This window comes from Oryx dammah, unplaced genomic scaffold (genome assembly GCF_014754425.2).
Source record: "Oryx dammah isolate SB20612 unplaced genomic scaffold, SCBI_Odam_1.1 HiC_scaffold_28, whole genome shotgun sequence".
Taxonomy (NCBI): domain Eukaryota; kingdom Metazoa; phylum Chordata; class Mammalia; order Artiodactyla; family Bovidae; genus Oryx; species Oryx dammah.
The window spans coordinates 113980212-114007188 of NW_024070212.1; the positions used below are offsets into that span (position 1 = coordinate 113980212).

The 26977-nt window shown below is 48.2% G+C and overlaps 1 long non-coding RNA gene across 1 annotated transcript; it reads left to right on the forward strand.

The window, feature by feature from the left end:
- The first annotated feature begins 1624 nt into the window (after positions 1–1624).
- LOC120856489 lies at positions 1625–14410 on the forward strand. The gene is made up of 3 exons (XR_005719444.1): positions 1625–2000; positions 2109–2295; positions 14176–14410. It is a non-coding gene; the product is annotated as an uncharacterized LOC120856489 (long non-coding RNA).
- The last annotated feature ends 12567 nt before the right edge of the window (positions 14411–26977 follow it).

Sequence of the window (26977 nt, forward strand, 5' to 3'; positions counted from 1 at the left end):
CAGGAGTTAGCGACAGAATAACAATAACACTTGATCAGCAAAGCAGAAAGACAAAGCAGGGAGGGTCTGAGCAACCCAGCAAAGGCGACTCCAGGGTTCCAGCTCTGGGATGGGGGCTGCCATTAGGGTGATCCAGATGAGAAGCAGGTTTGGGGAAAATGAAAGTGTGAGTTCAGACATGCTGAACTTAGTAAACACCTTCTTGTAAAAGTATCACATATTCTACAAAGTGATCTAAGGCAGTTAACAAAAAACTACATGCCCCGCAAGAAAAGGAGGTTAGGAAGCCGGGACTACTGGGAGACAGGATGAAGCTTGCAAGGCTTCTGGAAGTCAGCCTCTGCGCCTTTCCTGGCTTGTCAATAGTCAGAACAAAGAGGAGACCCCTCCACCCCACAGGCTTGCGAGAGGAAGAGGGAAACGGTTCATGCTTGGAGCAGCCTTGGATGGGCAGAGAGAGCCTATACATGTTCCCCTTCCTACTGTTAAATTCTCCTTGTTTTCTTAATACATGTATTATCCACCTGACAGAGGGTTAGATTCTTGAGGGGAGGGGCTGTGTCTCATTGCAAACTCTCTCTGCCCCCACCCGCAGCTCTAGCATGCAGTCACCCTTCACTGCATGGAGTAGTTGAGGCTGGTGGATCATTGCAGAAATGACCTGGAGCCCTTAGGTCTGATCCTTTCTTGCAGATCTGCTTCTGACACGAAAAGGGAGTCCCTGCCGTGATGAGAACTCAGCAGCAGTTCAGCTCCAGAGCTGGTCCACACCATCGTCTTCTCCCCCGGTTGCAGGCATGCGAGGCTTGGCATGTTGCTGGAGACAGAAACACGTGGGTGTTATGAGGGCAGAGCAAGGGTTTGTAAAGTCTGCCGAAGGTTTTATAGTGCGAAATAATTCCTCACTTTATTTACTTAAGCTTTACCTTAGCAGTGAGCACCCAAAGCCATGCTTAACTTACTAATCTATTTGCTTATCCTGTACTGTGCTTTCCGGTCCTAAAGCTTCCTAGAATTCATGCTGAAAGTTTCCGAGGTAAACACACCCAGTGTCATCCTTTCAAAACTGACCCCTGGGGTATCAGCTAGTGGATGTGACATGCGTCTTATTATGATTACTCTCACTATCCATGTGAGTCTTTTATCATTGAAAATTAGCAAATTTTTGATTGAAAAAGATTTACAGGCCCTTAAAAATGCACCTGGTTCAACAAGGACCTACTGTAGAGCCCAGGGAACTCTGTTCAATATTATGTGGCAGCCTGGATGGGAGGGGAGTTTGGGGGAGAATGGATACATGGATATGTTGGCTGAGTCGCTGTTCACTTGAAACTGTCACAATATTAAGCTAAAAAAAAAAAATGCACCCAGCTCTATTTTTAGGTTACTTAAACACTGATTTCTGAATAGTAAATACCTGCAATAATTACCTATGCTTTCCAAAATTTTGGGGGGGATATAACTTTTGCTGGGAAGTCAGGGGAACTGTATTTAACCAGATCTCTCCTTCTGTGCATAGATACAGAGATTCATTTGCCCCCTCTCCCCACCCCCCCACCCCCAGAAATGAGGCCTGGGTATTACTACTTGCTCTGCAATGTCCAGTGTGACCTTTGATCTTTGGGGCCATTGCTTATTTTATGGTTTATTCAATTCAAAGTATCAGACAACTGGTAAGTGCTGACTCAGGAAAGAAAGCTAGAGCAGAACGGCCTCTGCTGCCCAGCCACCCTCCTTAACAAGCCTCTCGAGGGATACAAATATTTGCACAGCAACTGCACCTTCTAAGGCTATGGACTCAAGGGAAATTATCCTTCTGAGTGCCTGAGCTGCTCAGGGGTTCTGGAAACCTGCCTTGGAAGGTAGAGGTGGACAGTCTATCCTGTTTGGCCTTAAGTTGCTCTGAACACACCAGAGCAAACACAGAAAAATATCCTGGTCTCCATGAGAAGCATGTAGATCTGTGTTCCTCCTGGAATAATTGAGAGGAGATCTCTGGGGTGAGTTGTTGCAAATGGATTCCTTGCGTTGTGTGTCTGTGTATGTGTGTATGTGTTAAATGAGGTGCTTCTCCTTTGACCCGAGTTGACTGTATGTCTAATCTTAAGGGAGAAGCAGATACCCTCGAGTTTCCAGATCCAGAAGGCTACTCACAAGTCCACTAGGGTGGCAGAAGGAGCTGAGATTAAGAACTGTTGGAAGCAGAGAAGAGAGGAACCGAAATGAGCCCAGGAGATGGCTTCATCTTCCTGTTGTCTCCTTTAAGAGAGATGGAGAGTGGATCCAAGGACAGAGGTATGGAATTACAAACCTTGGGAGCCTCCTTGAGTCCCCTCAATACGGAGATGAGCGAGGCGGGTTCCCATCCAGCCCTGCCTAGGACCAGAGCAGGGAATAGACCTTAGTGAGTGTCGGTGAGGACAAGGCCATGCGTTCCTGAAGCTGCTCGGAGGTTATTTCCCTTGACCCTGCCAGAGCCGTCCAGACTCCTGGTGCCCACAGGAGAGAAGGTTAGAAGAGGGAGCTGGATCTAGGATTTGCCAGGGTGTCACTGGCACTTTCCCAGTTGCAGTTGTTGATTGCTCAAAATAATCCTTCAGGGGAGAGTGTGATTTGTGATTGAGGAAGCCAGGCAGGGAGGTTAAGCAACTTGCCCCAAGCTAGCTAGCTTGCGAATAGAAGCCAGGATTTAAATCCAGGCTGAATCCAAAGCCAGCTGGCTTTCAAGGCCTGCCTCGTTGGAGTGCCTCCGAAAGGTTGACCTGCAGGCTTGAGTAGGATGGGTAGTCGGGTGGCGCTGGGGCCCATCAGGGAGAGGGGGGATGGGGGCTTGATTTGGAGACAGGAAGTAGAAGGAAGAGCACCAACACTGGGTAACTATGTACAAACAGAAATTTAATGTCTCAGTTAATTTCTACAAATGCCCTTCAAGGGCCAGAATATTCCTATTTTGCAGGCACAGAAGTAGGTGTCTTGCCTAAGTTCACATGACCAGTAGGTCATGGATCTGGGAACTGTGTTCAGGAAAATCTGATTCCAAAATCCCTGCTTTTTTAAAAAAAATTAATTGAAATATAGTTGATTTATAATATGGTGTTAGTTACAGCAAAGTGATTCATTTACACACACACACATATATATATACACAGATATATATATGTCTGGAGGTCATGCCTGTGATTTCAGCCTTTGGAGAAAACTGGGAAAAGAAAGTTGAAGCCAAAGACAATTGACACAGAGAGGGAGGGGGAAGAGGACGGTGCCGATCTGATAGGAAGAAGGGGGCGGTCCCTAGAGACCTGAGCGGGGCAGGCAGCTGTGGCTAGTAACAGCATTTAGGAGGCACTGCCTCTCTAACTCACAGGAAGAATTTGCAGAAACAGAAAATGGGGTTGAGAGCGACTTCTGAATGTTGTTTCCTTCTGGTGCTCTCCTGACCCATTTAACACTTTAGATTATCCGGGGACTTGTCTGCAGTAAGTACTGTGGTGGCTCAGTGGTAAAGAATCTGCCTGCAATGCAGGAGACCCAGGATGGGTCCCTGGGTTGGGAAGACCCCCTGGAGAAGGGAATGGCAGCCCACTCTAGCGTTCTTGTCTGGAGAATCCCCACAGACAGAGGAGCCTGGCGGGCTGCAGTCCACGGGGCCGTAACGAGTTGGACACTACCCCTTTTTCTTGTTGTTTCTGCTCAGTGTTGCTATGTGGCTGTGACTTTCTCCAGCAGCAGACAGGAGCCCCTCTCCAGGGACTGGCCCGCCCTTCAATCTGAGGATGGTTTCTCCTACTCCTTGTCTCTGGCAGGGGTGGGGTCTCCCTGGCTGCTCTGGGGGCAGGGCTCAGTGGTGAACAGGGGAGTCCAAGGAGAGTCCTAAAGACAAATCGAGGGCAGCCTCTATCCAAGCTGTACTTGGACGTCTGTCCTCAGAGTGACTCCTGGTGTGAGATTTAGAAAAGCATGGGAACTGTCACATCTTATGAACTGTCACGCCTTTGAGGGGACCATGAGAGATTTTCTTGCTGAAGGTTCATGATCTGTGTTACAAGGCAGGCACTGTCCATCCAGCAGGCTATATCTCACGACATCTTGTGAGTCCAGAGGAAAGGGCACCTTAATTTAATTTCTATTGAAATCTAGTTGTACAATGTTGTGTTAGTTTCAGTTCAGTTCAGTTCAGTTGCTCAGTCATGTCCAACTCTGGCGACCCCATGGACTGCAGCACGCCAGGCCTCCCTGTCCATCACCAACTCCCGGAGCTTGCTCAAACTCATGTCCATTGAGTCGGTGATGCCATCCAACCATCTCATCCTCTGTCATCCCCTTCTCCTCCCGCCTTCAATCTTTCCCAGCATCAAGGTCTTTTCCAATGAGTCCGTTCTTTGCATCAGGTGGCCAAAGTACTGGAGTTTCAGCTTCAGCATCAGACCTTCCAATGAATATTCAGGACTGATGTTAGTTTAACATCCAGTGTTAGTTTCAAGCATACAGCAAAATGATTCAGATATATATATGTGTGTGTGTATATACTCTTTCTTTTAGATTCTTCTCCATTATAAAAGATATTGAGTTTAGTTCCCTGTGCTATACAGTAGGTCCTTGCTGGTTATCTATTTTAAGTATCTAAGTGTGTATAAGCTAATCCCCAGTTCTTAATTTATCTCCCCCTTTCCATTTTGGTGGCTGGGAGTCTGCTTTCTGTCTGGGAGTTTGTCTCTGGTTAGTAACTAAGTTCACTTGCGTCCCTTCTTAGATTCCACACATAAGAAGTCTGGGAAGAGCGTCTTTTAAAGCCACAGAGCCGGGGACCACGTGCACTGTTCGTTTCTCCAGTTGCTGGAATGTCACAGGTTCTTGGGCTCAAGTTCCCAGCCCAGAGCAACTTGGAAAGCTGTAGGTCGACCGAGCAGAGAGGTGGACTGGAGCCTCGGAGTGTAGAGGAGGGGAAGGGAGGGCAGAGTGTCAGTGTAGACAGCAAGGCCTGGGGCCCTCTCTAGGGGGTGGCCACAGTGCTGGGCTCCTGTAGGGGTGGGTGGTCTGTGCAGAGCACTGAAAGCCTCAAGGCCAGAGGAGATTCGAGTAGACACCCAGGCTCCAGGGGCCCAGGCCCCAGGAAGGTGGAACTACAGGAGATGGAGCCTGTGTTCAGCCGGAGACTTGGACCCTGAGGGCCAGTTGTCTGTTCTCTCACTTGAAAGCAAGGGCTTCGCTTCTTCTCTGGGTCCACTTTAGGAGTCTAGATGACAAGCCATCTTTCTTTGGAACTTCATGAATGATGCAAATTGTCCCATGCTGTTTCTGTGAGGATATCAAACTTCGGAAGGTAGATAATTGAAGATGGTTTGAATTATCTTTTTTTCCCTAGCACTTATTGGTTTTTTGGCTAATATCAGATGTTCATTTCTTACTTGAAGCTGAAGGACTCTGGCTTTATATGGATATTCTTAACTGACGTTTCACTGGACACTTTCAGGTGTCAAAATGAAACAGAATTAACCTTTCTGTCCTATTCACACATTATAATTACTACCACATTCCAAGAGTTTATGTACACTGCTGGGTGACTACTCCGAGAAGGTCTGAAACAGATGGTTGAAAAAATACATTCTGCCTCAGATCTGTCAGCTGGCCAGTATTTTCCCATTACGAGCAGTAATGACATGTGCCACTATTAAAGCTAACCTGACCTTTTAAAGGAAGGCCCAATCAAATGTCACTTCCAGTATTCCAAAATGGCCTTGTAAAAACGCGTTCTCACACCGCAAGCCATCTTAGGAGAAGCCATTTCCCAAGAAAAGCCAACTCAAGATCCCATGAAACCTTGGTGGGGTTGAGTTTCCTCTATCAGATTACACCCTGAGCTTCCAAGGGGATTACAGATTACAAAGCAAAGGGAAGGCCTTTTCTTAGTTGGAAGAAAAACAAATAAAATATGTAAGATGTTTATATTTCCAACAGGTCAAGTATGTATATACACACGCATCCCCCACACCACCAAGAATATGAAGTTTTTATGAGCGCCTGCAGCTCTGTCTGCCTTCTGCACGCCAGCCCTTAGCGTAAAAACCCAGTTGCATCTGCAGCAGTTCAGCAGTGGGGAAGCACAAAGGCCCCTGAAGTCTCCCTGCCTCCCTGAAGCCCGTCCCTGCTCCCTGGGAGTGACCGTGGCCTCTTTCTGTGCCCTGCCCCCCGCCCTCTGGAAGGGTCCTCTCTGGCTCTCCCTCACTTTCCTGCCCCAGAAACGCATTATTGCCTGCTGGATATACCATGTGGTGGATATACCACGTGAATGCAGGTGTGTCTAGGAAAACAAAGCAAGAAGATGCTTTCCAAAGCAGTGATCTCAACTGTCCTCAGAAGACAACGATCCTGATGGACATTTGCATCACAGGTTCAGCTTTGCAGGGTGACCTCGGGTCCACCGTGCTCTTCCAGTCCTCACTGAAGTCTGAGCTCTCAAGGATTCTGAGACCAGTTGTCTTCAGTGTTGACTATGAAGGGAAATGGGACTTCAATCTGTGGACCCCAGAACATGAGGACTAGGGGCCTGCTTCCTAAAACTCCTCTCCTATGGATCTGTGGCTTCCCTCGTAGCTCAGTCGGTAAAGAATCCGCCTGCGATGCGGGAGGCTCTGGGTTCAATCCCTGGGTGGGGAAGATCCCCTGGAGAAGGAACTGACAACCCACTCCAGTGATCTTGCCTGGAGAGTCTCATGAATAGAGAAGCCTGGTGGGTTATATATAGTCCATGTGGTTGCAAATAGTCGGGATAAACCACCACCACCACCACCATGGGTTTGGGAGTTGCTGGCAGTCCACCCCCTGCCCACCATCTTCCCCTGGAATTCTGGACCCCTGGGTGGCATTACTTCCTCCCACCCTCCATCCTCTGTAGGACTGATCCTCCCTCCTGCCTCCCACCTCTCTGGTTATTCTGTTCTGCTGATGCTCTGGCTAGTGGGAGCCTATGTTCCCTCTTTCCCCAGTCAAAACAGGTTTCATCCAGATGAGGGAAGCCATCTACAACCTTCCCCCTGCCTGCTCTACCAGCCCCAGCAGAATTCAGCACCATCCCCACCGTGTACTCTGCTTTGAGTCACAAGAACATCAGTGATTTGAAGGCACTTAAATGCTAGGTACTTAAAAGATCGAATGTGGGGGATGGGAGGGAGGGAGGGAGGTTCCAGAGGGAGGGGATATATGTGTGCTGTGTGCTGTGCTTAGCGGCTCAGTCGCGTCTGACTCTTTGCAACCCTATGGACCGTGGCCCGCCAGGCTCCTCTGTCTATGGGATTCTCCAGGCAAGAATACTGGAGTGGGTTGCCATGCCCTCCTCTAGGGGATCTTTCCAACCCAGGGATTGAACCCAGGTCTCCTGCATTGCAAGTGGATTCTTGACCAACTGAGCTACCAGGGAAGCCCAGATATAGGTATCAGTTCAGTTCAGTCGCTCAGTTGTGTCCGACTCTTTGCGACCCCATGAACCGAGGCACACCAGGCCTCCCTGTCCATCACCAACTCCCGGAGTCCACCCAAACCCATGTCCATTGAGTCAGTGATGTCATCGAACCATCTCATCCTCTGTTGTCCCCTTCTCCTCCTGCCCCCAATCCCTCCCAGCTTCAATGAGTCAACTCTTCACATCAGGTGGCCAAAGTATTGGAGTTTCAGCTTCAACATCAGTCCTTCCAATGAATACCCAGGACTGATCTCCTTTATGATGGACTGGTTGGATCTCCTTGCAGTCCAAGGGACTCTCAAGAGTCTTCTCCAACGCCACAGTTCAAAAGCATCAATTCTTCGGCGCTCAGCCTTCTTCACAGTCCAACTCTAACATCCATACATGACTACTGGAAAAAGCATAGCCTTGACTAGACGGACTTTTGTTGGCAAAGTAATGTCTCTGCTTTTTAATATACTGTCTAGGTTGGTCATAACTTTCCTTCCAAGGGGTAAGCGTCTTTTAATTTCATGGCTGCAATCACCATCTGCAGTGATTTCGGAGCCCCCAAAAATAAAGTCAGCCATTGTTTCCACTGTTTTCCCATCTATCTGCCATGAAGGAATGGGACCAGATGCCATGATCTTCGTTTTCTGAATGTTGAGCTTTAAGCCAACTTTTTCACTCTCCTCTTTCACTTTCATCAAGAATCTCTTTAGTTCTTCTTCACTTTCTGCCATAAGGGTGGTGTCATCTGCATATCTGAGGTTGCTGATATTTCTCCCAGCAATCTTGAGTCCAGCTTGTGTTTCTTCCAGTCCAGCATTTCTCATGATGTACTCTGCATAGAAGTTAAATAAACAGGGTGACAATATACAGCCTTGATGTACTCCTTTTCCTATTTGGAACCAGTCTGTTGTTCCATGTCCAGTTCTAACTGTTGCTTCCTGACCTGCATACAGGTTTCTCAAGAGGCAGGTCAGGTGTTCTGGTATTCATTCCCACCTCTTGAAGAATTTTCCACAGTTTATTGTGATCCACACAGTCAAAGGCTTTGGCATAGACAATAAAGCAGAAATAGATGTGTTTCTGGAACTCTCTTGCTTTTTCGATGATCCATCAGATGTTTGCAATGTGATCTCTGGTTCCTCTGCCTTTTCTAAAACCAGCTTGAACATCTGGGAGTTCACAGTTCACGTATTGCTGAAGCCTGGCTTATATGTATACAGATGGCTAATTCATGCTGCTGTACAGCAGAAACTAACACAACATTTTAAAGCAAATATATTCAAATTTAAAACATTTAAAAAAATTTAGGTATTCGTCTTTTCACACTAGTCCGTGATTATCTTAAGGGCATTGAATTTTGTAACATTTTATATCTTGCCTAGTGAGCATATAATTATAATATTTTCTTGGCCTTTATTTGGTGAATAAATGAAGGAATGTGTCAGGCATGCATGACTGAACCTCATCACCACCTCTCAAAAACATGGGGCCATTTCTGTCTCATCAGTTACAGGTGTAACAACACTCAGACCCTCAGGTTCTTCTGATGATGAAATGAAATCACAGGGACACAGTCTTGCTGGCTAAGTACTCAGAAAATGTCAGCTCCCGCCCCCCTGCTTTTCTTTCAGCATCTCAGTCTTTATATACAGTGTTTCTCTATCACCTGCGGCTGAGCATCTTACCTGTAGGAGAGGGATGATGTCCTCTGCATCTTGGCCTCTCCAAACTCTCCAGCAAGGACTCCAAGCAGAATTTCAGGTGCACGAGGAAGCAGGTGGTTTTTCTGAGCCAGCTCCAGCTCTTTCCTCGGGGGCCGTGGGGGCAGGAGGGAGGCCCCCACCTTGTCATTCTGTGAGCCTCACTTCTCAAGTTTCCATGCTGGAGCCTGGGCCACCATGAGCCTCTGTCCAGTTGCCCAGGGGCTGAGCCTCATCCTGGGTCTGCCTCGCCCCTCCATGGGCTGGGCTATGACCGTGACCATGGCCTGGAACCGTGGAGGTGAGGTCCAGTAGGTCATTGCCACCGCCAGAGCCCTTTAGGGCTTGACCTCCACAGGGTCAAGCACAGATAGCACCCTTCATGCTCACCTGCCAGACACAGCACCCGCTGGTGCAAATGAGATCCATCGTGTCCTTGGGACAGGCCGGGGCAAAGAAGCAGGTGTGTCTTCAGCCACACTGAGAAATGACATTTGTACACATATACACACACAGCACACACACCTGGAACAAACATCATATGAAAAAGCACACAAGATTTATCCTGATATTTTCTATTATTTTTATTCCACTCTGGGCTATTTTAGTTTTTTTTTTTAATTTTGATCCTGGCTCTTTTCATTGATTTCATATCAATTTATGTTAGTGGCTGAGCTTTGTTTGCAAAACAATGTCTTAGTTAATTATCTCCAGGACCAGAGGAAGACATTCAGCCCAGCTTGATGGGCACGAGGTGAGGGTTCACAGGTGGCTGGGTTCATGCCAAGGTGGCCACAGTGGGGCTGAGACTAGACTGAGACAAGAAAGATTCCCAATAGAAAGGCACAATATTTAAAGAGGCGCCCACCGTCCACGCCTGAGGGCATCTCTTTAAATTCTGCACCCCAGCCACCTCACTCAACTCACCTAGCCCAGCCCTCTTCCCTACATAGCAAAGAAAGTGAAGTGAAAGTGTTAGTCATTCAGTCGTGTCTGACGCTTTGCGATCCCACGAACTATTCATTCGCCAGGCTCCTCTGACCATGGAATTCTCCAGGCGAGAATACTGGAGTGGGTTGCCATGCCCTTCTGCAGGGGGATTGTCCTGACCCAGGGATCACATCCAGATCTCCTGCACTGCAGGCAGATTCCTTACCATCTGAGCCGCCAGGGAAGCCCTGCATGGTAGGGCCAGCCCATTTTGCAGATGAGAACTCTGTGACTGAGGGACAGAGGCTGATAGAGGCCACGGTGGCTGAGGCAGTACAGCAGCCCCGACCTGGTGGACCTGAGACAGAGCTGCTCCCAGCGGTGGCCCAGCCCTGCGGGGAAGGTGACGCCCACCCACTCCCGGTGGGACAGTCAGCTTAGGCAGAGCCTCAGCCTACGTGAAACCAAAGGGAACAGCTTCTGAACAACGCAGTGGCATGAAACAGAGGATCCTGATGAGCAGATTAAGTTTCTGAGGATGGGATGGGGCGTCTTGGTTTGGCGGTTTCTTAGACCACACATGCTATTCCACAATCTCAGGCTGGGCTGGCTTAGCCTTTCCTGCTTATGACTGGGCCCTTTCCCAGTTGCTGGGAGCCGGGGCGGGTGTGCAGAGGAGGGAAGCCTCTGCAGCAGGGATGCAGCCAGTGTCCACGGAGGATGCTCTTCCCGGTGACACAGCACGTGCCTCCCGGGCTCGGCTGTTTCCCAGGTTAGTGAGTCTCAGAGGAGAGGCCGCAGGTGGAGTGGGAGGCCCACTGGGCCTCCTGTCCCCGTGGCTGCTTCTCTGCCAGGTGGCCCTCTCCCCCCGGGTCTCCTCTACAGTCTCAGTCCCTCTTCCTTCCTGGCCTCCTTTCATCCTGCTGCAGACAAGCCTCAGATTCCATCTCAGGAAGCTTCCCTTCCCACGTGTCAACCCTTGCCCCCAGCTGGGATGCTGTGGTCCCTGTGAGTCAAGGTGGAGTCTGTCTGCCTGGGACAGATGCTGGCTGATGGTGGCTAAAAGAGCCTGAACTTTCATCTGATGCCTGGGGTACTGGACTTTGATGAGCTCCCATGGGAATCAGGACTTAGTCACAAAGTCAAGACACAGTTCTCCTCTTTCAGTCCATCACTTTCCCCAAGTAAGGACTGGAGACGTTAATGTAGGTGGTGGTGATTGTTTTTCAGTGGCTAAGTCATGTCTGACTGTTTGCAACCTCATGGACTGTAGCCCACCAGGCTTCCCTGTCCACACTGCCTCTGAGAGTTTGCTCAGATTCATGTTCATTGAGTCGGTGGTGCTATCTAACCATCACTTCCTCTGTCGTCCCCTTCTCCTCCTGCCCTCTATCTTTCCCAGCATCAGTGTCTTTTACAATGAGTCGGCTGTTCGCATCAGGTGGCCAAAGTATTGGAACTTCAGCTTAAGCCTCGGTCCTTCCAGTGAATATTCAGAGTTGATTTCCCTTAGGATTGACTGGTTTGATCTTGCAGAGTGGACACCTTCCACAATTCCCATTCTGGTCCGGTGTTACAGGGAAAGCAGGATTGCAAAAAATATTTGTTGAAATATTAAAGAGCCCACATAAAAACCGGTCCAATTAAGAAAGTCCAGTAGTAATTGGGAAAGTTGGTACCGAGGAGTCTGCAGAGAAACTTAAGCTCAAGAGGAGAGGGTCTGTTTGCTTCGGTTTAGTGGTCAAGTTTTAGAGAGAATAGAACCTTGATCCAACTCCTGGTCAATTGCTGAAACCTTAGTTTCCTCATCTGTGAAATGGGGACAATACAGCATTGGCCTCCAAGGTGAGTTTTGAAGATTTAATGAAGCAGTGAGTGCAAGGCCCGTTCATAATGACAAATGTTGGCAGCTAGTTCTGAAACTTGGGCTTAACTGTGTCCTTGGCAGAAGGTGGCCAGCCACTCTCACATTCCGTTACAGAGTCAGGAACAGAGCTGGCCAGGGCTCCCTGTTGAGGACCCTTCCTTCCCTGGAGCGTGGCTCTTGAAGACCAGGCAGTGAGTGAGCTGTGGACCAGTGACCTTCTCTGAAGCTCAACCCATTCTGACTCTGCCAGTGGCCAGGGCCAGACCTCGACAGCTTGAAGATCTAGGTGGGGGTTCTAATACCAGAACTGCTTTTTTTTTTTTTTTCCTGACTCTAGAATTTTTAACCCTTTACAATCCAAGGTGGTCTTTAAAGATTGGGAAGATGTGCTTCTTCATATAATTTCTGTTCAGGGAGCCATAAATGAAAATCAGACACATTTTCTCTTTCTTTTTTTTTAAAGTTCATTTTATTTAATATAATTGATTGACAATGCTGTGTTCATTTGTACTATATAGCAAAATGAGTCAGTTATACATATGCATATATTCTTTTTCATATTCTTTTCCACTCTGGTTTATCACAGGATATTGAATATAGTACACTGCACTATACAGTAGGCCCTTACCGATGTCATTCTTGCTTTGGGGAAACAATTTGGAAAATACAGAAAGTGAACACACGTACATATACACAGCACAGATACACAGACACGTAGACATCAGCTACGGCCCTCCGTTAACAAGAGGAGGACACTGCTGATATCTTGTCTTACTGAAATCTGGCTTCCCGGGTAGCTCAGCTGGTAAAGAATCCACCTGCAATGCAAGAGACCCTAGTTTGATTCTCAGGTTGGAAAAATCTCCTAGAGAAGGGATAGGCTACCCGCTCCAGTATTCTTGGGCTTCCCCTGTGACTCAGCTGGTAAAGAATCTGCCTGCAATGCGGGAGACCTGGGTTTGATCCCTGGGTTGGGAAGATCTCCTGGAGAAGGGAAAGGCTACCCACATACCCCACTGTATGTGACCCGTGGGGTAACACAGAATCAGACATGACAGAGTGACTTTCACTCTCACTGCAATCTGTCTTGTTAAATACATTTTTCCTGATGCAAATGAGACTCCTATGTCTTAATTTTTAATCTTTTTTTGTTGTTGAAAATTACAACATAAACTTTTTATTCTGATCTTAAAGGTGTTTCATAAACAAACTAAAGGCTGGACAACAGACCACTGGCTATTTGCATCCTGGTCTATTTACTCTGCTCCCTAATGTTGGACACATAGATCGAATTTAAAATCTTAAATACTGACATGGTTGATGTTAGGTGGTGGTGGTGGTTGTTTAGTCACTAAGTCATGTCAGACTCTTTGCGATCCCATGGACTCTAGCCTGCCAGGCTCCTCTGTCCATGGGATTTCCCAGGCAAGAATACTGGAGTGGGTTGCCATTTCCTTCTCCATAACATTAGGAGTATATTTTATATCAAATTCTCCTAATATGTTCCTTGAAAAACATTTAATTAGGTCTGATGGTGCTAATAAGGGAGAAATAGGAAATTTGCAATCCTTCCAGAGAAAATGCTTGTTCACACGTTGGCCTGTGTCATCTGACGGTATATGGTGGCTTCCTGGACTCTTCCGGTATTTGCTGTAGAGTTTCCACATCAAACTGTGGAAAGTTGTGGACTGTTAATGACAACCACAGTAGGTTGCTCTGTTAATCCTCGTAACAGCCCTACAAGATGCGTGTGGTTAATCACTTTCATAGATGAGCAAAGAGAAGATCAGAGACAAGTTGCAAAGCTGGTGAGTGGAAGTAAACTCACAGAGTGGCTCACACACTCCCAGGGAAATCGCCTGGAGAGAAAAGGACGTGGAGCTTGTTGTATTCATCTAATCATCTCATTTGATGAGGGATCCAGGAAGGGGAAAATAAAGATGTGTTCATAGTTTTGTTTATGGGGCTTGGTAAAAACAAAGATGCGATTTTTTCCTAGCTTTTAGGCACTCACTCATTCTTCTTGACAATGAGTCACTTCATTGTTCGTTTGATGGGTGGTTCAGCTCCCTCCAGGTACCAGGCTGGGAACAGAGTGGGGAGGGAGGTAGACTTCCAGGGGCTTGTGGAGGGGCAGACATTCGATCATGTCACACACACAGGGGTGTACACGTGCACCCACAGACACACACACACAAACACACACACTATACTAAGGATTACTGTTCTAGGAAACAAAATCCTTCCTGAGGACTTCAGGAAGAGTTTCCTGGGAAAGAAATATGTGCTGAAACCTAAGGGAAGAGCAGGAATGAGCCAGACAAGAATAAAGAGGTCATTCCAGCAGCAGCAGTGTGCGTGGAGCCTATAGCCAGAAGAGCCGGGTCAGCAAGCCACAGCCAATGGACCAATCTGCCCCCTGCCCCGCCGCTTTTGACAATAAAGTTTTATTGGAACACAGCCTCACCCATGTGCTCATGTATTGTCTGTGGCTGCTTTTGTGCTAGAACAGCAAAGTTGAATCGTTATAACAGAGACCCTGTGGGCCACTGGAATGGAAATGTTTATTATCTGGCCCTTTAGAGACAAAGCTTGATGAATCAGCTCTGGGAACGTGGGACAATGTGGCGAGGACCTGGTGATTGAGGGGCCACAATGGGGCCGCAGCGGAAGAGGGAACCTCAGAGACCACCCCAGGGAGTCTGGTCCTTTCCTGAGCCCAAGAGGAAGACAGGGGAGGTTTTGAGCAGACCAGAAGGGGATTAGATTAATGATTTTAAAAGACTGTACTTTTCACATAATAGTCACTCTATGCTTGCTCTTTTTGATTTATAACAGTTGTGTAATGAGTGTATATATATATATACACACACACACACATATATATAGATAGTTATATAAATTTTGTTCTGTACCTCTGAGAAACCCTGAATAATAAGTGAGTAATTTCATCCATGGCCACATACATGTACATAGATATATAAATTTGTTCTGAATCTCTGGAGAATCCTGACCAATACGTGAGTATTTTCATCCATGGCCATATATATGTACATAGACATATAAATTTGTTCTGTGTCTCTGGAGAACCTTGCCTAATACGTGAGTATTTTCATCCCTAGCCACCTTCCTCAGCTGACTCTCTTTATTATTATTTTCTCTAGGCTTTCTCTTAAATTGGCTGACTTGCTTGTGTCTGTTATAAAGGGAACTTGGTACCCCTGCTCGAAACGGAACACTATCACTTGCCCCAGATGAAAGCTAAAGACTTCATCCCCTTTGGGCGTCACGCTAGGGCTCAGCCTTGTGGGCCTGATCGCTTTCTCTGGTGAACGGGGTGGTAAGCGAGCCCTGGGTTTTCAGGGCAGACGAGCAACAAAGACAGACGTGGAGGCAGTCAAGTTTCGCCGCCTGATATATGATTTGACGCCTCTGTTCGCCCCCCGACCTGTAGACACAGTGCAGAGCCTCCCACCCTTACCTGCCGTGAGCTGACCCTCAAGGATGGAGGTCAGGAGAAGGACAGGCAGTGGTTTCTAAACTTTCTTTTAAGACAAATCACAGGAGAGTGGGCTAGAAAGACAGTCCGCGGGACTCCCATCCTCAGAGGTCCTGGTCTGGGGAGAGGTTGGGAGCTGACCGAGTTGGCAGGCGTTCGGCTTGCTCTGGGGCGAGTGGCCGGCGACTGCGCTCAGGGAAGCCAGACTGGGGGACGATCCACGAAGGGGTTGCACCGACTGCAGTCCTGAAGGAAGGGCCTCCAGCCCAACAACAATAAATTGCTCTCAACCCACCTGAGACAGCTCCTGGCTTCATTCATAAGGATGTGGTTTGGAAAAGTCATCCAGACCCTGGAATGTGCACGCGATTCTGTTCACTTATAAGCATGATTTTGGTTTGAGGCACTTTATTGCCAAATTCCTGGAATGAGACATTGTTAGATATTTACTTAGGAAAAGCAAGAGTTCAGTAAAATATAAAATGGGCTGGAACTACTTATAGGGAAGAGGAGTATATACCCTCTGACTCCTGGGATACCCCCTCCGCTCAGGCAGTGAGAACCCAGCCACTCCCTGTTTCTGGGGTTTGGGGGCGCCTGAGCAGTGGTTTGTTTGACCCTCTGTAGTGGGCTGGACACTGGCCTGAAGGTGATGTAGCCACATCCAGACCCTAGGAACCTGTGAGTATTACCGGGTATGCAAAAGGTAGGATTGAACGGAGGATCATGAGGAGAGGAGACTGTCCTAACTTGTCCAGACAGGCCCGAAATCTGATGCCATGCCCCCCTCAGAGTAGAGAAGAGGGTGGGGAAGAGGCCGGGTGAGGATGAAGGCAGAGACTGGAATGAGGCTATGCCAGCAGAGAAGGCCCAGGGCCACTGGAAGCTGGGAGAGGCAAGGAAGGATTCTAGGAGGGTGCCCGGCCCCGCCCACACCCTGAGCTCAGCCTCTGGCCTCCAGAACCACGAGAGAGTACGTTTGTTTCTGCTGTTGTGAGCCATCAGAGTCGTGGCAGCTTGTTATGGCAGCCTCAGAAAACCGATACCGTCCCCAGAGCAGAACTCAGGCCTGAAACTCAAAGTGCTATCTCCCCGACTCTCTGTGAGCAAGGCTGAGCTCCTGATTTCCTAAAAGGGTGCTCAGATTGAAAGCCTGTTACTCATGGAATATGGACACACACACAGACACACACACACACACAACTTTGCCACAAAGATGTGGTTGTTCTGTGCTCTCACCCAGGCAGGTTCGGCTGAACAGGTAACGCCATCCTGTGCTTCTGTGACTGACCAGCCATGGACCACCCTCTGCCCCCCACTGCCACCCCCTGGGAACACACACACCTGCAGGCATCGTTCTTATCGGGCTCTGAGGGGCATCTGGGGCCAGGAGATGGGCACAGTGACAGCAAAGATCCAGAGCGGTGCTGCCCACCGGAAATGCACTTGAGCCACACACATAACCTTAACCTGTACAGAATCTATATTTTAAACGTTTTGTAATAGATGTAATTCATTTTAATATTATATTCTATTTAACTCAGTATATCCAAAATATTATTATTTCAACATGGACTTTATCTAAAAATTGTTGCTGTTGTTTAGTCGTCAAGTTGTGTCTGACTCTTTGCAACCCCATGGACTGCAGCCAGCCAGGCTCTTCTCTCTGTCCGTGGACTTCTCCAGGCAAGAATATTGCAGTGATTGCTGTTTCCTCCTCCAGGGGATCTTCCTGACCCAGGGATCAAACCTGAGTTACTGGCATTAGCAGGCAGATTCTCTACCACCGAGCCACCTGGGAAGACAATCTATTATGTAAAAGTTATCAGTGAAATACTTTGCGTTTTTTTGTAGTAAGTCTTTGAAATTTGGTGTGAATTTTACATTGGGCTTCCCTGGTGGCTCAGACGGTAAAGCAATTCAGGAGACCTGGGTTCAATCCCTGGGTCGGGAAGATCCCTTGGAGAAGGAAATGGCAACCCAATCCAGCACTCTTGCCTGGAAACCTTCATGGACTGAGGAGCCTGATAGGCTACAGTCCACAGGGTCGCAAAGAGTTGGACATGACTGGCTTCACTTTTCTTTCACTTTTACATTGAGAGTATGTCTCAGTTTGCACAGAGCCCGTTTTAAGCCCTCAGTAAGCATATGACTAATGGCTTCTGAACCAAGTGGTGTGAGATTTTAGAGCTCAGGCAGCTGCAAAGTGGACTAGAGGCCTTTCTGATCACTCTTAAACACCCCTCAGTTCTGCTGTTTCATCCATGTGGCCCCTGAGAGTGAGCCATTGCAAGTACTTCCACGGGAGCTCATCTGCCTGTGCATTTATATGTGGTTGTGGTTTGGGGCTGGGGCCACAGAAAGGCAAAGAGAAGAAGAACCTCTTGAGCCAGTCATAGCCTGAATGAGAGGGCAAGGCGGACACGAAAGTTAAAGCGAAGATCGTGGTCCGGAGACCTGAGCATCTTCTGTGAGTGCATCCCTGGGGCTACAGGATGGGAAGTGGGTTGAGATCCTGAGTTCTTTTTTATATTTTAATAGTTTAAATTATTTTTTTAAATTGGGGAATAATTGCTTTACAACGTTATGTTGGGCTTCCCTGATGGTTCAGATGGTGTTAAAAAAAAAAAAAATCCGCCTGCAATGTGGGAGAATTGGTTTCTATCCCTGGGTTGGGAGGATCCCCTGGAGAAGGGCATGGCAACCCACTCCAGTATTCTTGCCTGGAGAATGCCCATAAAAAGAGGAGCCTGGCGGGCTACAGTCCATGGGGTCACAAAGAGATGGACACAACTGAGCCATTAAGCACAGCACGCTGTGTTAATTTCTGCTGTTCAAAGACATGAATCAGCTACACGTATCTTATATCCCCTCCCTCCTGAGCCTCCCTCCCCCCCCCATCCCACACTGACATATATACCCTACCGTGTGTGAAATAGATGGCTAGTGGGAAGCTGCTGCATAGCCCAGGGAGCTCAGCTCACGGTCTGTGATGAGGTCCTAAGTTCTTAAATTGTGACATCTTCTAGAACGAGATTCTCTCATACAGCATCAGCTCTTGAAATCACTGGGTATGTCAGCCGTGAAGTATCTTTAGAGAGAAGATGGGAGGGGAAATTGGTTTACTTCATTTTGAATGGAAAGTTAATTGCTTTTGGGAAAGCTGTTTTCAGCCAAATGAGGACCACACAGAGGAAAAAAAAAAAAAAAAAAGCATTGCCCTTGATGGGAATTTGGCCAAGAGTGACAATAGCTGTCTGCTTCCCTGAGTCTGATGGGCACTGAGGGCGACCCAAGGAGGGACCATTGTTTCTACTGACAGCTTAACAGCAGGCCCGAGGAAGAAGAGGTTGCGATGGCAGTGGGAAGCCGTAAATTCGTCACAGAAACTTCGGGGGAATCAGGCGCCGAGGAGGCCAGACTAAACCCTTAATTGCTGGGTAATTCGCTGTCTTGGGCTGCCCATGTCTGCGCCCTCGTGATGCCTGCACAGCAACGGCTGTGGGCAGGGGCCGCCCACTGGAGGGTGTGGTGGCATTATTCCCGAGAGAGGTGGGAAGTATGATGGATATTCACCTGTCCACAGTGCTTGTCTCATTTATTCAAATTAACCAGTACCCAGGGCTGGAAAGAAATGGATCTGGACTCAGACAAAGATGAATTGCAGTAAAAATGGAAATTACAGCCTAGAAAACTATGATCATCAGGCCCTCGGGATGTTATTAGCTAATCATGGCTAAGATATTGGACTTTTGAAAGTGTTGCTTTGATTGAATTTTCACCTTGTATCCGTAAGGACTTGTCAGGATGCGTGCTTAGTGATGCGGGGAGGGAGGAATGTAGAATGTGATGAGATGTTTCACACCCTTCTCTTTTCTCTAATGTGTTCATTCTGTTGTTCAAGTATATAGATTTCTCACAGTTGACAATGCTTACGGTCATAATATTAGACCCAAGTAGCAAGTCACTGCCCAAGACCAAGGGCAAGCATTACTCAGATCTCTCAGGGTCTCATAGCAGGTGGAGATGCTGATACCTTTTGGCTGTCAGGCAGTGGGTACCAGCCTAGGAAAGGAACAACCTGATCATTAGTTTGGGGGCTCTAGCAGCTGCACCAGCATCCTTCTCTTGTGAATGCCCTGGGTTTCGCTGGTACTGGGCTCGTCCCTTTGGTGGCATCTTCAGCGTCATGGCTCAGGGCACCTACCACTGAATAGTTTTATTCTTGCCACCCCCATCATGTCAGAACTGTCCTAACCCACGGCTTGCCTGTGACGCCAGCACTGGCTTCTGCCAGGAGCCTAATGGTCAAGCTAATAACACAGAGTGTAGGGAGTCAGTGTCCCAGGGACAGCAGAGGGAAAGGAGCCCATGGAAGAACACTTTGCCTGAATCTCAGAAGGATGATTCCAAGAGACATTCTGTGCTCTTCTCAGAGAACCCTATGCAGGACCAAGGCCTCATTCTCCTTTCTGAGTGGACATCTTAGTAACACACCCTTTGCTGATTTTCCTTCAGTTCCTTATCCACTTCCTGGTTCTTCACTCCAGATCCCTTTTTTTCCCTGAAAAGCTTGCTGCCCAAGAACACTTTTCTCCGATCTCTGCTTTTTGGGGTTATAGACGGGATGCAGAACCCAGGTCAAGCACCTGCTAAATCCAGTCTCATGAAGACAATTATGGCCCATAATCATTGTCGACTTCCAAGACGCCAGGCGCTGTGCAGAGTACTTTGTGTGAATATCGTCTTCAATTCTCTCCAGTGTTTTACATGGTAGGACTATTTTTATGCCCATTTTACAGATAAAGATACTGAACCACAGAGAGGCAACAGAGCCTGCCCAATGGACTGACACAGCTTAGATGGGGTGCAACTGGGATTTTCCATTCAAGCAGGCAGAATTTGGTTGCTACAGAAAACACTGCCTCCACAATTAATTAATTGACGGAGATAAATGAACTTGCCTGGTGCTCTGTGAACCCAGGCGTGTGTGCCTCTTTCAATGCCGAGTGGGTCTCTGAGACGCTGTTATTCTGCCCCTGCCTGGAGATAATGTGGACAGGAAACAGGAAGCCAGGGGTGAACCCATATTAACTTGGAGGCAGGGGTGGGTCGTCTGATGCCCTTAGTCCTGTCATTGTTTAGAATAATTGGAAATGGACTGAAACCCAGAATGCCTGGACTCCCCGTGTCAGTGGGCTTCCTCAGTCAGTGGCCTGGAGAAGGCCCTCCTGCCTTCCCTCCATGTGATTTGATGGTGCTGATAAAATCATTTTTCATCAGGCAAGCTGTGCTGACTGCCTTATCAGAGAAGATGACTGCAGGCTCCAAAGTTGGCGGAGCCTGTCAGGCTTTAATTAGGGCTTCAGAATCTGGGCTGGTAGGATGGGACTCCTGAGCCCTTAACGCCTCCCTCCCCTTACACCATCAGAGAGATACAAGTTCAGTTGCTCAGTCGTGTCCGACTCTTTGCGACCCCATGAATCGCAGCATGCCAGGCCTCCCTGTCCATCACCATCTCCTGGAGTTCACTCAGACTCACGTCCATCGAGTCCGTGATGCCATCCAGCCATCTCATCCTCTGTCGTCCCCTTCTCCTCCTGCCCCCAATCCCTCCCAGCATCAGAGTCTTTTCCAATGAGTCAACTCTTCACATGAAGTGGCCAAAGTACTGGAGCTTCAGCTTTAGCATCATTCCTTCCAAAGAAATCCCAGGGCTGATCTCCTTCAGAATGGACTGGTTGGGTCTCCTTGCAGCCCAAGGGACTCTCAAGAGTCTTCTCCAACACCACAGTTCAAAAGCATCAATTCTCCAGTGCTTAGCCTTCTTCACAGTCCAACTCTCACATCCATACATGACCACAGGAAAAACCATAGCCTTGACTAGACGGACCTTAGTCGGCAAAGTAATGTCTCTGCTTTTGAATATACTATTCTAGGTTGGTCATAACTTTTCTTCCAAGGAGTAAGCGTCTTTTAATTTCATGGCTTCAATCACCATCTGCAGTGATTTTGGAGCCCCCCAAAATAAAGTCTGACACTGTTTCCACTTTTTCCCCATCTATTTCCCATGAAGTCATAGGACCAGATGCCATGATCTTCGTTTTCTGAATGTTGAGCTTTAAGCCAACTTTTTCACTCTCTTCTTTCACTTTCATCAAGAGGCTTTTTAGTTCCTCTTCACTTTCTGCCATAAGGGTGGTGTCATCTGCATATCTGAGGTTATTGATATTTCTCCCGGCAATCTTGATTCCAGCTTGTGCTTCTTCCAGTCCAGCATTTCTCATGATGTACTCTGCATAGAAGTTAAATAAGCAGGGTGACAATATACAGCCTTGACGTACTCCTTTTCCTATTTGGAACCAGTCTGTTGTTCCATGTCCAGTTCTAACTGTTGCTTCCTGACCTGCATATAGGTTTCTCAAGAGGCAGGTCAGGTGGTCAGGTATTCCCATCTCTTTGAGAACTTTCCACAGTTTATTGTGATCCACACAGTCAAAGGTTTTGGCATAGTCAATAAAGCAGAAATAGATTTTTTTCTGGAACTCTCTTGCTTTTTCCATGACATGATCCAGCGGATGTTGGCAATTTGATCTCTGGTTCCTCTGCCTTTTCTAAAACCAGCTTGAACATCAGGGAGTTCACGATTCACGTATTGCTGAAGCCTGGCTTGGAGAATTTTGAGCATTACTTTACTAGCATGAGAGATGAGTGTAATTGTGTGGTAGTTTGAGCATTCTTTGGCATTGCCTTTCTTTGGGATTGGAATGAAAACTGACCTTTTCCAGTCCTGTGGCCACTGCTGAGTTTTCCAAATTTGCTGGCATATTGAGTGCAGCACTTTCACAGCATCATCTTTCAGGATTTGAAACAGCTCAACTGGAATTCCATCACCTCCACTAGCTTTGTTCGTAGTGATGCTTTCTAAGGCCCACTTGACTTCACATTCCAAGATGTCTGGCTCTAGATTAGTGATCACATCATCATGATTATATGGGTCGTGAAGATCTTTTTTGTACAGTTCTTCCATGTATTCTTGCCACCTCTTCTTAATATCTTCTGCTTCTGTTAGGACCATATCATTTCTGTCCTTTATCAAGCCCATCTTTGCATGAAATGTTCCCTTGGTATCTCTAATTTTCTTGAAGAGATCTCTAGTCTTTCCCATTCTGTTGTTTTCCTCTATTTCTTTGCATTGATCGCTGAGGAAGGCTTTCTTATCTCTCCTTGCTATTCTTTGGAACTCTGCATTCAGATGCTTATATCTTTCCTTTTCTCCTTGGCTTTTCACTTCTCTTCTTTTCATAGCTATTTGTAAGGCTTTCCCACAGAGTCATTTTGCTTTTTTGCATTTCTTTTCCGTGGGGATGGTCTTGATCCCTGTCTCCTGTACAATGTCATGAACCTCATTCCATAGTTCATCAGGCACTCTATCTATCAGATCTAGTCCCTTAAATCTATTCCTCATTTCCACTGTATAGTCATAAGGGATTTGATTTAGGTCATACCTGAATGGTCTGGCGGTTTTCCCTACTTTCTTCAATTTAAGTCTGAATTTGGCAATAAGGAGTTCATGATCTGAGCCACAGTAAGCTCCTGGTCTTGTTTTTGTTGACTGTATAGAGTTTCTCCATCTTTGGCTGCAAAGAATATAATCAATCTGATTTCGGTGTTGGCCATCTGGTGATGTCCATGTGTAAAGTCTTCTCTTGTGTTTTTGGAAGAAGGTGTTTGCTATGATGAGTGCATTTTCTTGGCAAAACTCTATTAGTCTTTGCCCTGCTTCATTCCGTATTCCAAAGCCAAATTTGCCTGTTACTCCAGGTGTTTCTTGACTTCCTACTTTTGCATTCCAGTCCCCTATCGTGAAAAGGACATCTTTTTTGGGTGTTAGTTATAAAAGATCTTGTAGGTCTTCATAAAACCGTTCAACTTCAGTTTCTTCAGCATTACTGGTTGGGGCATAGACTTGGATAACTGTGATAGTGAATGGTTTGCCTTGGAGACAAACAGAGATCATTCTGTCATTTTTGAGATTGCATCCAAGTACTGCATTTCGGACTCCTTTGTTGACCATGATGGCTACTCCATTTCTTCTGAGGGATTCCTGCCCGCAGTAGTAGATGTAATGGTCATCTGAGTTAAATTCACCCATTCCAGTCCATTTTAGTTCGCTGATTCCTAGAATGTCGATGTTCACTCTTGCCATCTCTTGTTTGACCACTTCCAATTTGCCTTGATTCATGGACCTGACATTCCAGGTTCCTTCCTATGCAATATTGCTCTTTACAGCATCAGACCTTGCTTCTATCACCGGTCCCATCCACAACTAGGTATTGTTTTTGCTTTGGCTCCATCCCTTCATTCTTTCTGGAATTATTTCTCCACTGATCTCCAGTAGCATATTGGGCACCTACTGACCTGGGGAGTTCCTCTTTCAGTATCCTATCATTTTGCCTTTTGATACTGTTCATGGAGTTCTCAAGGCAAGAATACTGAAGTGGCTTGCCATTACCTTCCCCAGTGGACCACATTCTGTCAGGGTGGCAGCCGGGAGGAGCTACCCCGCGTCCGAGGCCAGTTGCGGCTGGGAGCAGACACCCTGCGACCGAGATCAGGGGCAGCCAGGAGAGCCACCTGGCGCCCGAGGCCAAAGGAGCCACCCCGAGCCCAAGGCCAGAGGCGAAGCTGGGAAGAGCCACCCACGCTCGAGGCCAGGGCCGGCGGCCGGGAGGAGCAACCCGAGGAGTGGTGGCTGCGCAGCACAGGAGGGCCTAGGGGAGCTATCCCACATTGAAGGTCAGGAACGGTGGCGGTAAGGAGATACCCCTCGTCCAAGGTAAGGAGCAGTGGCTGTGCTTTGCTGCAGCAGCCATGAAGAGATACCCCATGCCAAGGTAAGAGAAACCCAAGTAAGATGGTAAGTGTTGCAAGAGGGCATCAGAGGGCAGACACACTGAAACCATAATCACAGAAAACTAGTCAATCTAATCACACTAGGACCACAGCCTTGTCTAACTCAATGAAACCAAGCCATGCCTGCGGGGCAACCCAAGACGGGCGGGTCATGGTGGAGAGGCCTGACAGAATGTGGTCCACTGGAAAAGGGAATGGCAAGCCACTTCAGTATTCTTGCCTTGAGAACCCCATGATAGAGATACAAAAAGCAGGAAAAATGCTGTATCTTCGCTGGAAAGTAGAAAGGCTGCCATCAACAGGCTGGAACCCTAAGGAGCTTCGGCAGATCGGCAGCACTGAAGTGTCTATGACCTCATGAAGCAGAATTCCCGCCAGGCATCCTCTGAACACTGAAAATATTGCATCTACCTTAAAGTCTCTCCAAGTTTTGGGCAAAGAATCCACCTGCCAATGAAGGTGATGCGAGCTTGTCCCCTGAGTCAGGAAGATCCCCTGGAGGGGGAAATGGCACCCGCTCCAGAATGCTTGCCTGGAGAATCCCATGAACAGAGGAGCCTGGCGGGCTACAGTCCATGGGGTCACACAGAGTTGGACACCACTGAGCAGCTGAGCGTGTGTGGGATGGGACTCCTGAGCCCTTATCGCCTCCCTCCTCTTACACCATCATAGAGATACAAAAAGCAGGAAAAATGCTGTACCTGTTTCTCTAAGTTTAGCCTGAGGACCACGGCAGCATGGTCATCTGATTGTTTAATTGTGACCCATCTCGGGAGTATTGCCCCTAATGCCAGCAGCCTTGACGGGGAGGGCAGGAATCAGCATCTCCATTAAGCACCAGGGGTTCTCACACATGGGAAGCCTAAGGAACCTGGTGCCCAGGCTTTCTTATCCCGAGCTGATGGAGAATGTGAGGCCTGGAACCCGCATTTTTCGAGAATGGAGGCTGCCTGCAGCCACTGTTCGAGCTTCTGTGTTTCTTTGTCACTAGTGACCAGGGAGTGGTAATCACTTACAGCATTTCTGGGCTTCTCCGCAATCTCCTTTCTTTCCTGGCTGAGGTTCTTGGACCGCCAGCATTCAGCAAGGGCGTGTGTAGCTGGCATCCTCTGGGCTGGGGTTTACCAGGCCTGCCCCGTGGGATTTCCAAACCTCGGGACCTGGTTCCAGGCAGGTGAGAGCTGTCTGTGCCGGGCCCCTATGCCTGGTGTTTCTGTGAAGCGGGGCTTGTACAAATAGTCTGGAGGGAAAGGTTTAATTAAAACAGCCTTGGTTGTTGGCAAGAATAAGCAAAAATGAGTGCTCCCAAAAGGGACTACATCTCCCCAGGCCCTTCTTGTGGCCCGGTTCCCGGCAAACCTTAAAGTGGGAAGTGATGTCTTCCTCTAAAAAGAAGAGTTTTGTCAGTGGGCCAAGGGCAGGTCAGCGTCAAGGTCATCAGGCTCTGGTTTACAACCTGCAGGTGAAGAGGGGCCATGACAAAGGAGGCCTGGCTGGCCTGAGTCTAGAGCCAGAGGTCAGGCCTTCAGCCCAGGGCAGTGGGGACAAGTCAGGGTCAAAGTCAGCCGACCCCGGGCTGGTACCAGGGGCACAAGAGGGTGAGACAGGGAGCTGGGGGAGGGCACAAGACTGCTGGCGACCTGTGCTGGTCACTCCTGGGCCTCAGGAGGAAGCCAGCTTGAGCTGGCTGGAAAAAAAGAAGATATATTTTTACAGCATGTAAAGGATGTAAGGATATCCCAAGGACCCCAAGGTAGGATGAGCCAGGACTTGTGGGGCAGGGGTGAGAACCAGGAGCAGGAAGACTGTCCTCACTGTCTCCTCTGTCTGTCTGTCTGCCTCTGTGTACGACTGTCTCTGTCTGTCTCTGCTTGTGAATCTCTGTATGTCTCTGCGTCTCTGTCTGGGTCTGTCTGTCTGCCTCTGGGTCTGTCTGTTGACCTCTGTCTGTGACTCTGTGTGTCTCTACCTGTCTCTGTCTTTCTTTCTCTGTGCCTGTGTGTCTCTGCTGGCCTGCCTGCCTGTCTGTCTGTCTTCACTCCCCGGCCCCTCCTCCAGCCCTCGCCCTCCAGGCTTTCTCGGCTCTGCCTGTGTGCACAGCACGTCTTGCTCTCTGCATTTTTCCGCCTTGGCCAGGTTCCCACGCCAGGCCCCCGCCAGCTACGATCCCTGTAGGGGCGTGTGCTGCCACCATGGCTGGCTGCCGGCCTGATGCCCTTGGATGAGGGGTGATGCCCAGTTAGGGGGGTTTCTGAGAGCTGGCAAATACCTGCCAAGGTATATACTACCCAGACAGGCTGGAGTGACCCCGTGGTTAGAAAGTGGTAAGGCAGGAACGCTCGCTAGCCCTGCTCCTCTGAGGAAGGCCTTCCACGGACACCCAGGAAGTGCTGAGTGCTGTGTGATGGGGGAGGGCCCAGCTTCGGTCAGACCCCAATCAGGCCACTTTATCCCACCCAACGGAGAGCTTTAATGAAGAGCTTTAATGCACTGTTCCTTTCCTTTTATCCCACAGGGAAGACGCAACACTGATTGAGTTAAGGTCAACTCAGAGTCAGTGGGAGGAGGCGGGTGAGAGTGTTCCACAAACCGTGGGCCACTCATCACCATTTACAGGT